At 40.4% G+C, this 14528-nt stretch overlaps 1 long non-coding RNA gene across 2 annotated transcripts; it reads right to left on the reverse strand.

The window, feature by feature from the left end:
• Nucleotides 1–723: 723 nt before the first annotated feature.
• On the reverse strand, nucleotides 724–5825 carry LOC131401610 (uncharacterized). Of its 2 annotated transcripts, none has more exons than XR_009217786.1 (4): nucleotides 5619–5825; nucleotides 4288–4427; nucleotides 2920–3023; nucleotides 724–834 (listed from the first exon to the last, which is right to left on the reverse strand). It is a non-coding gene; the product is annotated as an uncharacterized LOC131401610 (long non-coding RNA). The 2 variants fall into 2 exon arrangements; XR_009217787.1 differs by lacking the exon at nucleotides 5619–5825 and adding an exon at nucleotides 5380–5445.
• Between the last annotated feature and the right edge of the window lie 8703 nt (nucleotides 5826–14528).

A 14528-nucleotide genomic window follows, 5' to 3' on the forward strand; every position in this document is an offset into this window, starting at 1 on the left:
AACTGTAACTGTTGGCTGAGACTGGATTTTCCCGATTCCTCTCCAGCCACCTGCTCCCCAAGATGGGAGAAGCAGCTCCGTGCTGTGTGCACTTGACTCGCTCAACTCACTTTGCTGACTCTGGACCCTTTAAACAAGCTCGTCATTTAGGGACCCTGTAAGTGGCTCGCTGACTGGTAAACAATTCCCACACTTCATTCAGGGCTCGGGAGATTTTCAGGCCCTGGAGCAGGTTTCCCAACCTCGGCACCACTGACATCTGGGGCCGGATGATTCTCTGTCGGGCCGTCCTGGGCCCTGGAGGACGCTGAGCAGCATCCCTGCCTCCCCCTCTAGATGCCAGGAGCGCCCCCATTAGTAACAACCCAAACACCGCCTCCAGACGCGGATAAGCCCCCTGGGGACAAAATCACACGGAGGACGGTGACGGGGACTCTGAGGAGGGGCCGGCGGCGCCCGGAGCCGGGAGGAACAGCAGCCTCGGGCGCCCTGAGCGAACAGCCCGGGGTACACGGGGCTCCGGGGGGACGGGGGGACGCCGGGCCGCGACGGGGCTGCCCGCGGCCCAGGCCCCTCCCTGGACCGCGACCGGAGACGGGACCGCCCGCCACTCACCGCGCGTCGCCCCTTCGGCCGAAGGTCCACGGGAATCCCGTCCGCGCCGAGAAGACTGGACACACCGCGCAGACCTCCCGCTCCATCCACGGCGCCAACCGCGCTTCCGCTTCCGGTCTCGGGCGGGCGTTCGGGGAGGACGGACGTTTGGGGGCTCCGGGTTGAGGCGGCGGGCGGGGCGGGGCCGCGCACCCCAGCCTCGGGGGAGGTCTCCAGTGTCTAGAGTGAGTGCGAAGCTGGGCCGCGGGCTGGGTCAGCACCAGGGACAGGGACGAAATCTAGGGGCGGGAACCAGTTCTAGGGGCGGGCTGTGGGCGGGGACAAGGGTGTGATTGACACCAGGCCCGGGGGTCGGGGGGGGGGGGGGACAAGGGTGCGGGCGGGGCAATGAGCCGGGACCAGGCTGCGGGCGGAACCAGGCCAGGAGGTTGTCCGCGGAGACCAGTTCCAGGGGCGGGAAGAGGCGGGGGTGGGGCTGGAATAAGTCTGGCCGACCTCACAGTGGGAGGAAATCAGCTCCAGCGGCGGGGCTGGAGGCGATGCTTTCCTTGCACCCTTAGACTGTACAGGTAGCTGGATGTTGAATAGCTTTTCTTCATTCCTTTCCCTAAACCTGGAGTCATTCTATCTCTGGCCTTTTTATAAATTCTTTCACTATTTTTTTGTAAAAAGTGATATCTATGACAACATTCATCAAGTAAATAACAAATGGAATGAAACGTATTTCCTTCTCCATCTTTATAATGCAACAATTGTGCTTTTATTTTTTCTGGCGCAAAGAATCATCGTAGTAAATTACTCTGGTCTTTTTTATGGGATATAATAAATATTTTTTAAAAGACACTTTTAGATTTTTTTCTTTTTAATTTATAGCCAGATGCATTCTAACAACAAACATAATTTGTAAACATGCTCTCTCCTCCAGCCCATTATTATTTTTGTAATATGTTATTTCATGAATTATCTTACTGGACAGAACATTTAGCAATGTAGAGATAACTTTGGTAATAAATATATATGAATTGTTTGCTGTTTTGTTTGGTAAGACTGGAATATTGTACTTTAAATATGATGGGATTTTTTTTCATTATTTACCTATTCCATCATCATCCATGATCAGTCTTTTATCATCTCATTCCAGTCATATTAGTCATATTCTGAATGTCTGAATATGCCACATAAAAACATTTTAAAAACACTTTATTGAGGTATGACTGACATACAAAAAGCTGTACATATTTAATGTATACAACTTAATGTGTTTGGAGATAATATACACCCGTGAAACCATCACTACTCAAGTCCTTAACATATTCATCACCCCCAAATGTTTCCTCCTGTCCTCTTTATTTTTTTTATTTAACTTCCTTTTTTAAAATACTTTTTTTCTTTTGAGGTAGGAATACTTAACATAAATCTACCCTCCTAGTAAATTTTTAAGTCTACAATACAGTATTGTGAACTATCGGCCCATGTTGGATGGTAGGTCTCCAGAACTTATTAATCTTACATAACTTTTGTTGCTCAAACATCTATTGCCAAGAGGCCCTCTTCATCTTTAACTGAAAAATCCCCCCATATTTTTAAAAGCTCAACTCAAACATAAGCTTTCCATGAAGAATTATCTGATTTATCCAAGTAACACTATCTACTCTTGTTGACTCTGCTAACCTCTAACTACCTTTATTTTGGCACTTTTCAAATTGCCCTGTTATTCTTTTTTCACATGTACCTCACTATGATTTCTTGGAAAGCAGGGCCTTTATCTTATCAAGTTTGCATGCTCAGTTCATTGTTTATGTCTTCTACTAGAGTAATAATAATATAATATATCCATTCATTTATTGAATCTTTAGTTCCGGTTTTTGCACACCTACTATGTGTAAGGCATAGTGCTCGTCACCTTGGGTGTAAAGATATGAATAGGAGGCATGTGCTAAAGACACCCACACTTACTTCCATTGTAATTCCATGTGTGTTATTCTGTGATCAAGATGAGTATATGGTGCTATGGAATCTCTAAGTGTTTGCCTAACACAACATGTGGTTTAAGGGTTGTATTCCCTTGAGAAGAGCTGCTTCAGCAGAACCTAACAATGTGAGTATAAGGAAGCCAGATCAAGTTAACTCCTAACATGGAAACGATGTATTGATTTCCTAAATGAATGTATTGAATGAGTGAATGAAATAATAGAAAATAATGAAGAAATGTGATGCTATTGGTTACTCTCAGATCCTTTACATTTTATTTGGAGACAAAGAAGAGGTAAGAGAAAGTGATTGTGTAATTTTGTCAGTTCATACCTGTCTGATTACATATTTCTCTCTCGGGGCACAATACACAGACAAAGCAGCAGGTAGCTCTCTCTTCCTGAGGGATGTTCCTGAATCCTGGCTGACAGAACGTCCTACACCCAGAGTGGGGAGTTTGAAAGAAGAGAATTATTGATGATACTGAACAATACTATATAATTGGATAATATTTTTTATTTAATAATATTGAATAATTGATAATATTGTTTAAATTATCTCAAAACTTATCTTAGAGATCACCTATAAGATTTGACATGATTGATGCACCCAGGGAAAGCAAAATAAAATCAAGGTCAATCTGCAGAAAAGAGTTCCCAACACGAAAATACGTACTGATTTAAAAAATTTTCCATCTCAATGACTAGGACACTTGTTTGTTTTATGGAATGGGGCATCTGGCAATAACAATTGTGACTCTGAATATGGTATTCCAGGATTACTTTTTTGAACTATAAGCAGATTTTACCTTAATATAAAATAATATTTTAATTCATACAATGCATTTATATGAGAATTGTTTGATTAGTACAAATTGTAATTATTGAATTTATTTAGTAATGTATTTAATGTCAGGTAGATTATACACCAAAGACACAGGGACAGGCTTGAATGATATAATATAGCATCTTGAGGGATGGCTTACAAGACTGAGTTCTAAAGGGAAATCTGAAGAAGAGGAAGAATGCAGTTCCTGGGGAGCCAAAAGAATCTTTTTTTCTGATGGTGAATTTTTCTACAAGAATGTATAAAGTTGGGATGAAGAGATGGAAATATAAGGAAAATTAATAAAATATTAAAATATTTAAAAAAACCCTCAATGTCAATTCTTTTGATTCTCGTTAAAGAGAATAAAATTTGTTTTCTGGAAGAAAAGCATATGGCCAAAGACAATTTGAATTGTATCTTTAAATCATCAAAAGTCTAGGTCATCAGCATCTGTTATATCTTCAGGGCACAATGCATGCAGAGCAATAAATTTGCAAGCACATGAGATTCACACTTTTTCAGCTTAAATGGGAATTCAATCAATTTTTTATCAGCTCATCCTATTAAATTGGTAGCCTCACTGTCCTGCTGTAATGCATAAAGCATTTCAAAATTCAGGAATATCTCCTTAATTGCAAGTGTCCTTTCAATATCTCTTGGACAGTAAGAAAAGTTATATCAACAAATGAGGATTTTGTTATGAGTTAAATGATTTCACCATTATTTTCATATATGCTCTCTATCTTGTGATGTAGATGATTAATCCAAGATCGACTTGTCTGCAACCTTTTTGAATCCCATGGCCCAGTCTATCAGCTCCTCATGTATGATGAAACCTTGACCACATGGTTCCTGGGGAACAAACTCCCTTACTTTCACCTGAAGTCCAAGACCTTTAGGAAAATCATATAGTTCAGAATTACATGCTGTGACACAGAGTTTCTTTTCTCATCCAGTGACACGTGAGCTCCAGTGCTTTTTTTAAATTGGGTGTTTCTTAGGAATGGGTGGAGCTAAAAGGGAGACATAATTGGGAGATGAAATGAGCATGGAAATTGAAGGCAGAAAACCCAGATTCGAACTGGTGGGGATACTGAGTTGCCCAGCAATTAGATTTTTTCCCCTCTATATTATTCATCCTCTGAATAAGTTCAATTTGGGGAGTGTTTACTATTCTGCACGCTTAAGCAAGCAGGCATTCTTGTCTGCCCTCAGAGAGCACATGGTGATGTTTAAACCATTCCTGAAGATTCCACGTCCAGGGAGTGCTGTGGGGCTAAACCTGAGCTGTACCTTGAGCAAGGAGGTTTGCTTTAAGGGTGCTAGGGAGTTTCCTCGAGCTCAAGAAGAGACAAAGAAAGACAGCCTGCTTCTTCCTACCTTTGAACAAAATATTTTATTAAATGAGAGAGAAGAGATGAAAGCTCCTAGTACAGAATCTTCACGCATTAATTGATATAATTTCTATATAAATGTACAACTGATATTTGTATAATACATAACTATATATATGGTTGTATATATACATAAACAAATATATATTCACAACAAATGTGTGTATTTAGATCTGACATGACATTCACTTCCTCGTACCTGAAAGCAAGAGTTTCATGACACATTATTCATAGGTTTTGGATTTATAAAAGTCTAGGTTCATGTACAAATTCATCTAAGTAGAATTGATAAGGACTTGGGGAATTAAAATATATTTCATAGTATTGGGGTTCTGATCTGTAAAAAGGGGATCAAACTCCTTGCTTCCAAAAGTCATTTTAAATTTCAATGGGGAAATATTTATTTAGCTATCAGTAGCCTTTCTAGAAAAATGCAGGAAGTTCAAATAAATTGTCCTTTCCCCAGAAGCATTTAAGATATCAAGGGATAGGGCCAGAACTAGATTTTGGAAATCCCTGAATTTTTTAATTCCCTGGGATGAATTGTCATTGTTTTCTCTTGAGCACTTACCTCTCACAGTGAAAGTTTTTAATCAATTATTTCCAGTTAAAAGAGTTGACACTGTTGCTAATTAGACCCTACAATCACTAGAGGTTTACTTGCAACCTGTAAGAAAGAACAGTAATTCATTATGCACAAGTCACTGCTGATCTGTGACAATGTGACAATCACAATTCGATACCCAAATAAAATAACTCTCAGATCCTAAAAGAACAATAATGAGAATCCTATTTAAGGGAGAATTTTACCTGCTAAGGGAGAAACATGAGCTGGCCTGCATCCATTATGGACCCCTGTTCTGCTTTTATAAGAAGTATTTCATGGAGGGCTCAGGCCACCACATCCACAGCATCATAGATGTAGTAGCCGGATCCAGACATAGTCGTGTCTAATTTTTCCTTTGGCAGAGACTCCAGGGAGGCATTGAATGGACACTCCAAAATTTTCCACATTCAGTTCCTGCAAATGAGCAGTTGAAAAGTTCAAGCCATCATTTGGTAAAGAAAAAGTCTTCTTGGTATTTAGAGGGGCTAACTGTCCATAGAGAGTGTTTAAAATCCAGATATCTCAAAGTTCTGGTGTGCAAAGGAAAGACTCCCATAGTAGGTATGGAAAAAGGGGTGAAGTGGAATAAAAGAAGCATCCCACTGTGATGTAGTGATCCCCACCTTCTGAGTGGTTAAATAATGGTTTCCTGCAGTGCTCACATTTATTAATCTACTTGTGTCACCATAAATGATAAACACATTGGCTGATGAGTCTGTGCTTCTGGCTATGCATGTCCAATCTTTTGAAGTGTACGTCCTCTTGCTCACAGGTATCTTAGTCACAGGCAGGCACCATTCCTAGTCATCTCTCTTCTAAGTTCCCAGAGGAATTGCTCACCTTTTGTATCAACTGATACTAAGATTCCTACCTAGGTCCAGCCAAAACGTGTCAACAATGAGACCATTCTGAAGACTAGAGATGTGTCCTTGTGAGCTATCTGATAGAGAGAGGAAAACTAGTCCTTACCTTTCAGTACAGGATCAAAATCTCCATAGGTTGTCTGAATCAAAAGAGAACAAGTGTTCCATGTTGAGTTCTCTGGAAGAAAAATAAACAGAATTTCAACAAAATTCATATGATCAGCTAGCTAAACTTACATTCTTGGTGCTAACACTGTGAGTATGAAGCAATATTATCTGATGGTAGAAGTGATTGAGGGGAAGCTTGGCTTTGAAGCCAGACTGCCTGGGTTCAAATCCTGACTCTACTGTGACTAGCTTAGCGCACTTGAGAAGGTTAAATAACCTCTATCCATCTTAGTTTCTATATCTCTAAAAAGTCCTATAATAACGTTACCTATTCATTGTCTTATATTAGGATTAAGTTTGTGACTATTTGTAAAGCATTTGAAGAGTGTAAAGTGGTTTTAAGTACATGTTTACATATAAAATTTTATTAACTATTCGATAAGTAACTAGGGTATGATTATTTCAGAATATCTAGCTTCCACTCCTTTGAGAGAATTTGGGCAACCACTCTTCCAGAAGCTCCTGTGGTCTGCTTTAGACAGTGACGCTAGCCTCTGGCTACTTCATCCCTCTCTCAGATTCACACACCAAAATAATGAATCCACCATTTCAAGAACTATCTGTGGTAGGTTTTTTCCTATTAGAGAGACATGCAAAACCACTTTCTTCTTTTCCACATGAGTGGCCACAGAATTCCACCAAGGAGGAAAACTTCAGTCCCTCCAGATCCATCCCTCCACCACGCTCATACCTGTGGTATTTTGTAGAGCTCAAACAGTGTCCCAATATGGGCAGAGAATGCTGGTGTGGTTCCTGCAGTGACAGCCACATTCTTGTTCTGTGCCTGGCAGGTGTAATTAGGGATCATCTGACCCCATCCCGATAACCACCTCAGGGTGCTCACCAAGGTGCTGACATCACTGTGGAAGGAACTGTAGACATGGAAACCCAGAGACAGGGTGGGGAGCAGCTGGGGGCTCCTCTTGATCTCCTCGATGGCAAAAACAAAGACCAGGACATAACGATAGTTTTTGAAGTTCAACCTGTACCAAGGCCATAGTATTAAAAATAAAGATCAAGTCATGCACTTCAGGCATAACTCATGTGGGAAAAAAAAAGAGTAAAGGGTGGCATTTTGACTTAAGCAACTTGTTCATTCCAGAGCAATGGCTGTCTCTTCATGACTTTGGAATCTGGAGCACACGCACAAGATGTTCCCAAAGCCTTGGAAGATCAAGCCCTGCAACTCTGGACTCAAAAGAGATAGATCAATATCCTAAAATGAATTAGTGGAAAGAAGAGGCACAAAGGATGCTTAAGGGGAAAGAACCCATTTGCATGTTTGTTTACAAGTCAAACACTATTTCATACAGTGGCACCAACATGAGGTTGCTCATGGGCATGTGCAGGTATAGTGAGATGAAGCAAAAGTTTATAATCCATTAAAGAAACTAGGTAGGACAGGGAAGTGCATAAGAAAAACTTGAAGGAAGGGCAAGTCGAGGACAGAATGGTATCATCAAAACTTTTGCAATATACCTTTCTAAAACTGCCTGCCTCACAGACTTAGGAAACACATACTACCAGAAGCAGGGAAATTGCACCATAATAAATAAGGAGATAGTCTTAGGGAGAAAATAAAGAGGAAGAAGCAATTTATGACTCTATGTTTTTCTAAAAGAGTAAAAACAATTCAGAGTCCGAGGAGCAGTGTAAACTTGCAGCTTTTCATCTATTTCTTTACAGATTAGAAAACCATCATAAGCAGTGAGCTTTACAGCTTATCTTTGGGTTGATTCCTCTCTTACACATCTAACTTCAGTCCAATGTTAATTTTCAAACAATTTAATTGACAAGGTACAACATGCAATTCCAGAAGATTGCACAGCAGAACATAGGCTTTTGGTGCTCTAACATTAAAATATTATTTTCATTGGTGAATACAGCTTTAAAAACCAAAATGTTGGGATGCTGTAATTCTGAGTCACACAGAAACACTCAGATTGGATTACAAATAAGACTTGTATTCATTTCCTATTGCTACTCTGAGAAACTACCACAGATTTAGAGGCCTAAAATAACACAAAATTTATTATCTTATACTTTGGGAGGAGAGAAATCTAAAATGAGTCTCACTGGCTAAAATAAAGGTGTCAGCAGGAATGCATTCCTTCTGGAGGCTCTAGAGAAGAGTCCATTTCCTTGCATTTTCTAGCTTCTAGAGGCTGCTCACATTCCTAGGTAACAGCCTCATATCACTTCAATCTCTGTTTCCATTGTCATAACTCCTTCTCTGACTCTGACTCTTGACTTATTCTTTCACTTGTAAGGACCCTTGTGATTATATTGGACACATCCAGATAATTCAGGATTATCTCCTCATCTCAAGATCCTTGACTTCTTCACACTTGCAAAGTCTCCTTTCTATGTGAGGTAACATATTCATAGATTCGAAGGATTAGGAATTGGTCACCTGTGGGGGCACGTTCCACCTACCACAGGACCCAACTACATGCTTTCCAATACTTGAAGCAAAATACAGAAGAGGTTAAAATAGGTAGAAATGATATTCCATTTAAATATGAACCAAAAGAAAGCATGGGTATCCTTGTTAATATCTGATAAAATCCGAGTTCAAAGCAAAAAGCATGTGAAATATCAAAGGAGCTGAACATATGTCATATGTGACATATGTGGTGACCATATGTGGTGAAAGGAAGAGAAGATTGAGTACTAACAGTCATTATATCTATCCCCCAAAGTGAAAAAAAGCTATTATTTATAGACCCATGTGCATAAGTGCATATATGAACAACCAGATTTGGAGATTTAACATATCCTCTTAGAAATGGTCAAATTAAAGACAAAAAAAATATGCAAAGTTATGGAAGACTTAAGCTTAACAGATATTTACATATAAATGTAAATAAGGCTGGTATATTATGAACCCCAAAGAATATACATACATTGGATCATACACTGGGCCATCAAGTAAGCCTTTGAACATTGAAATTATATACAATGCATTCTCTGACCACAGTATCATTAGGCTAGCAATTAATAAAAAGATCTAGAAAATTCCATTTTATATATATATATATGTATGTATATGTTAAACACTTGATCTTTGATCCAGTACTAGGGATCAAATGTACAACACGACTATAGTTAACACCGCTGTATGATACATATGAATGTTAAGATACTAAGTCCTGAGTTCTCATCAAGAGGAAAAAATATTCTTTTCTTTTTTTGCTTTTTCTGTTTTATTATATTTATATGAGATGATAGATGCTAACTAAATTTATTGTGGTAATCATTGTACCAAATATATAAGTCAAACCATTATGCAGTACACCTTAAATTTATACAGTGATGAACGTCAATAATATCTCAATAAAACTGGAACAAAAACACATCTTTTTCAGAGAATACACCAAATTATTTTAGACCATAAAGGATACTGAGTAAATGCATTTTGAAGAAAAATAAATATCATCTCAATAAGTAGTTCGTTTTTGAATAATCTATACATTATGATGAGACTTTCTCTTAGTACTAACTTCTAGCCAAGGTATGGTTTGCCCAAAGATTCCCTCCCCTCCCACAATATGGGTCAGGAGCAGGGTGGCTTGTGGATCACTGCAGTAGGATCTTGGTGTTTTTTCCCTACAATTTGCATCCTTTAGGCTTTCAGAAAATAATCACTAATGGAGATTATTCCAAGGCAGGGGAAAATAAAAGATGCTTATTTCTGTCTTCTGTTTGGAAGGAAAATATTCCAGAAGGGAAAAAGAAAGGAAGCCACAAATAATTATTGAAGGAAAAGAAAGGAGCCGATGATTCATAGTTTACGGGAGAATCTCAACACAGTTTTTATATTCAACTTTCATAACTGTCAGAGGGATTCACACACACACAGGAACTTACACGCAAAATGTGACATCTTTGCTTGGACAAGTCACAAAGAAATTTCCATTGCATTTCTGAATCCTGGGTCAACGTATAGAAGGGGGAAAACCCACTGACCACTAAGTTCCCTTCCTTGTAGACACTGGGCCTTATGTAATCAAAGCCGCTCGAATAACTCATCAGGCACATGGAATGTGGAAATTTCCCAAGGAGGGGCAGAAGAAGCAGAAAGAACATCTCAGCTGACTTAACAGTTTGAGGCAAGGCCTCTAGTCAGTGGTGATTGAGGGAGCAGAGATGGAAAGAGACCTGCAGTGTAGCCTTCTGCAGGGAAATTTTACTCCTGTGCATGGTACACGTGTCTAAAAGTGCTCTGCCATTCAACACCATGGAAAGAAGATTTGTTATTAATCAGAACTAGGGCATTTTCAAGAGCAATGTATACTGGTTCAGATTTTCCCTCAATGTCACTGTGGTTCAGAGTTGCTTCCGGTACCCTCTTTCTGTCACTCCCCCAGTCCAGGCCTAACTGCTCACTGCTCTCAGTAAGGAGCTCTGGGGTCCTCCCTGCCCTGGGGCTCTGCACCTGGGCATGCTGTGCCCTGGTAAAGACAAAGGTGAAAAATACGTTTGGGCAACATCTTCCACTGAAGGTGCCAGAGATTTCATCAGGGATGGGGGTCAGCAAGGCTCTGGGAACTACCCCATCCTGAGATTGGATTTTTTCTTTTCTAGGCAAACATTCTGTTTCTTGCAATTGACTGAGTGGTGTTGCATCCATCAAAACACAACATCAGAAAGGGCTGGTATTGCAATCGGCAAAAACAGCCCAGCATGATTCCTGTGAGACCCAAGGATGAGGTCATTGACCATGCCTTGGGTAAGCCTCAATGGTACTTTACAGCCTATATCGCCAACCTCACCCTTAGGTCTATTTGACCAATGTCTGAAGAACTGGTCTCATGCACAGTTCAGGAAATGGATATCCATTATCCAGTTCATATCAGTTTCCCATGAAATGAAGTCTAAATTCACATATATTTACACCTAACCTCTTCCTTAGACCTATGTCCTGTGCTAGGACTCCAGCACTTAGTTACTACATATTCCAGTACATTCCATTTAAAGTCTGTCTCTCCTAAATCCAAAGTCTCTCTCAACAACTCTTTTGCCATTTCTCTGCTAATCTTCAAGGCAAACATTTGCAAGGGTTGTTAGTATTCAAATATTCCTCTTCCTCAATTCCCATCCTTTTCAACCCACTTCAATCAGGTCTGTCCAAGTACGTCACTCAATCTGTTCTCGTCAAGAACATCGGCAGCTTCTACGAGGCCCAATCCAGTGGTCATTCTTTACTCTTTTTTTACTTCAGCACGCAGCATCATTTGACCCGGCTGACTGCTCTATCCTTAGGACACTACTTTCTCATGAACTCAAGCTAATTTTGTTTTTGAATATAGTATTACATTCAGATTATTTTCTCGAACTTATCTTGTGATAGAGGTGTACTGAAGTCTTCTACTACGGTTATAGAGAAACAGATTCTTATTTGTTATTCTGTCATTTTTTCGTTATATATTTGGGTGTAATGTAAATAAGTACATACAGGATTAGGTCTTTTCTTGTGAATTGTTCCTTTTCATGAAGGGGTCTTATTTTTTCATAGCGAAGTATTTCACTACATTAATAAATGATCAAACATTTCTTCTGATAGACCAGGCACTTTTCTAAACGCCTTATGAATATTAACTTACAGAGTACTAAATATAAACTTAAGAAGTGTGCAGTAGTATCATTCCCACTTCAGATGTGAGAAAACTGGCATGTTACTTGCCTGAGCTCTTTGGCTAGAAAATGATAGAGCCTGAATTTGAGCCCAGACAGTAGACACTCTTAACCACCAGCATATTCCTTGAGTACATTCTATATGCCAAGCACTTTTGGAGACACTGGTGTCTGTAGCAATGAATGAAACTCCACTTTTGCTATTGAAGCACTTAGGTTCTAATAGGGGAAGGACAGACTATAGAAAAATCAAGAAAACATGTTATTATAAGTGTCATGTAGAAAATGTAGAAAGCATTTTAAGACAGTTGAGAGGGATTGAGATCTTGCTAATTTACATAGAATAGAAAGGGATAAACTCTTAGTTAAGGAGCACTTGAACAGATAGCATAACAAGTTGGGACAGTGAGTCATACGAATTTGTGTGACTAAAGCAATATACTCATGCAAAGGTCTGGAAGACAGAGGCTAGTGTCACTGGAGTAGATCAAGTTGGGGACACTGAGGGAGTGGTAGAAGGTGATGTGGTCAGAGACTTGGTCGGTCCTGATGTTGTTGGGTGTTATGGTTCACTATTAGGTCTTTTCCTTATGCTATCAATGAGTTGGCATATCAGTTGGAGTCTCAGCAGGAAACAGAGGACACACTGAGACTAGGATGATTCAAGTAGAGTTTTCATAAAGGGGCTTCTCGGAGTTGTGGACAGCATGTAAGAACACCACAAAAGGTGGTTGGTACCCAGTGAGATGGTAAGTGCAGGGCTCTACTAACATCCCTAAGTCTGAAGGAGTAAGGATAGTGAAAAATTATCGAATTCTAGAAACAAGAGATGAGGGAAATGCATTCCAGGAGCTGAAAGGAGGTCAGGGGTAGCATCCAGCCCCAGGTTCTCCTGCAAGAAATTGCCAGGACTGACTAGAAATTGCCAGAGTGACTAGATGTCACTCTCTTTCATCCTTCTGATTTCATGTCTAGGCTCCCCATTGACCAAACCCAGCCAAAAGCCAAAAGGCAAGAAAGCCCGCTGACGTAGTTCATCTTCACTAATCTTCCTGGGTGAAGCAAGATAGAGAAGGTGGATCTACTGGGGCAAATGGAAGATATTCTGAACTGTGCAGCCCTTTTTTGCCTGAGAATGTACTCTTGTCAATCACCTGGGTGGAAAGTTCATATCCCTGCCCAGGAATCCCATCAGCTACTGTCCTGTCCTAGATGCAATCCAAGCATTGATACTCCCATGTGTAGTCAAAAATAGTTGCCATTGCAGGTGTTCTTCATGTAAGATGGGTTATGAGGTTCTTGGGAAGAATTGCAAACAATAATTAACCAACAGATCCTGGTTCCCAGAGGTGGACACTTCTACCAGGAGACAAAGTCAGAGTCCCATTGAACTTTACTACTGCTTATGAGGCAAACAGAATGAAAGAAGTCACTATGGCCTCTGGCACAAGTAACTCATCCCGAGGACAAGGGGCTTCTGTTATACAGTGAGGGCAAAGAAGACATTTGGCCTTCAAGTAATCCATTGGGCTGTCTTTTGATATTCTTTCCCCAATAATTAAGTGTAGCAGCTGTATCCTGTGAAGGGTGTGGTGATCAGGTGTTCAGATGACTCAGGGATGAGGAACTGGATCCTCTCTCCAGGTAAGCCACCCAGACCACCAGAAGTGCTTGTCAAGGGTGAGGGGAATCTAAATGGGACAGTAGGAGAAGTGGGATTGTAAGTATCAATTGTAGCATGAATAAAAGGTGCAGTCAAGAGCTGTCTGTAATTTGTCCCACTGATCTTCCTGTTCTAAGTTTCCCCAGTCAAGAAGACCAACCAGAATCCTAGTGCACTGACTGTAAGAAGCAAGTGCATCTGAGTGGTATAAGTGGTGGACCATAATGGAGACAGTGGTATATTTTCTAGGTTCTTATTTCAGGACTAAGTCACTCGCTCTTGTAGCTGCAGAAATTCTTCTAAGGGCTCATACTGCCAACCTCTCTGGGAATTTCCTTGGGCCAAAGGAAAGTGCCACACCTAAGATTGTGACCACTCCCAATAGCAGCCCACTTCCAATCACCGGTTCATGGGGGGAGGGAGGCGGATACAAAGGCCCAATTCCTTTGCCTCAATTTGAGAGACCCCAGAAGGGCCACCTCAGCTCCAGTGCTCCCATTGGGATCAACTGTGGTCTCCGTTTCTAACTTATCACAGTTCAATGTCTTCTGCCTAATCTCAGTTCTCTTCTTTAGAGATGGTTACCTCAAGCAAGTAACAAACTTTTTATGCCAAAGTTTCTTCATCTGTATAATGAGAACAATGAGATTGACTACTTCACAGACTTGTATTAAGGATTCAATCAGCTGACATATGTAAAACATTTATGAGACTCCCAGTATACAGGAAACATTATATGTTTCATCTTTTATTGTGAATTAATTAAAATCCATTACAGGATT

This window comes from Diceros bicornis (genome assembly GCF_020826845.1).
Source record: "Diceros bicornis minor isolate mBicDic1 chromosome 12 unlocalized genomic scaffold, mDicBic1.mat.cur SUPER_12_unloc_1, whole genome shotgun sequence".
NCBI lineage: Eukaryota > Metazoa > Chordata > Mammalia > Perissodactyla > Rhinocerotidae > Diceros > Diceros bicornis.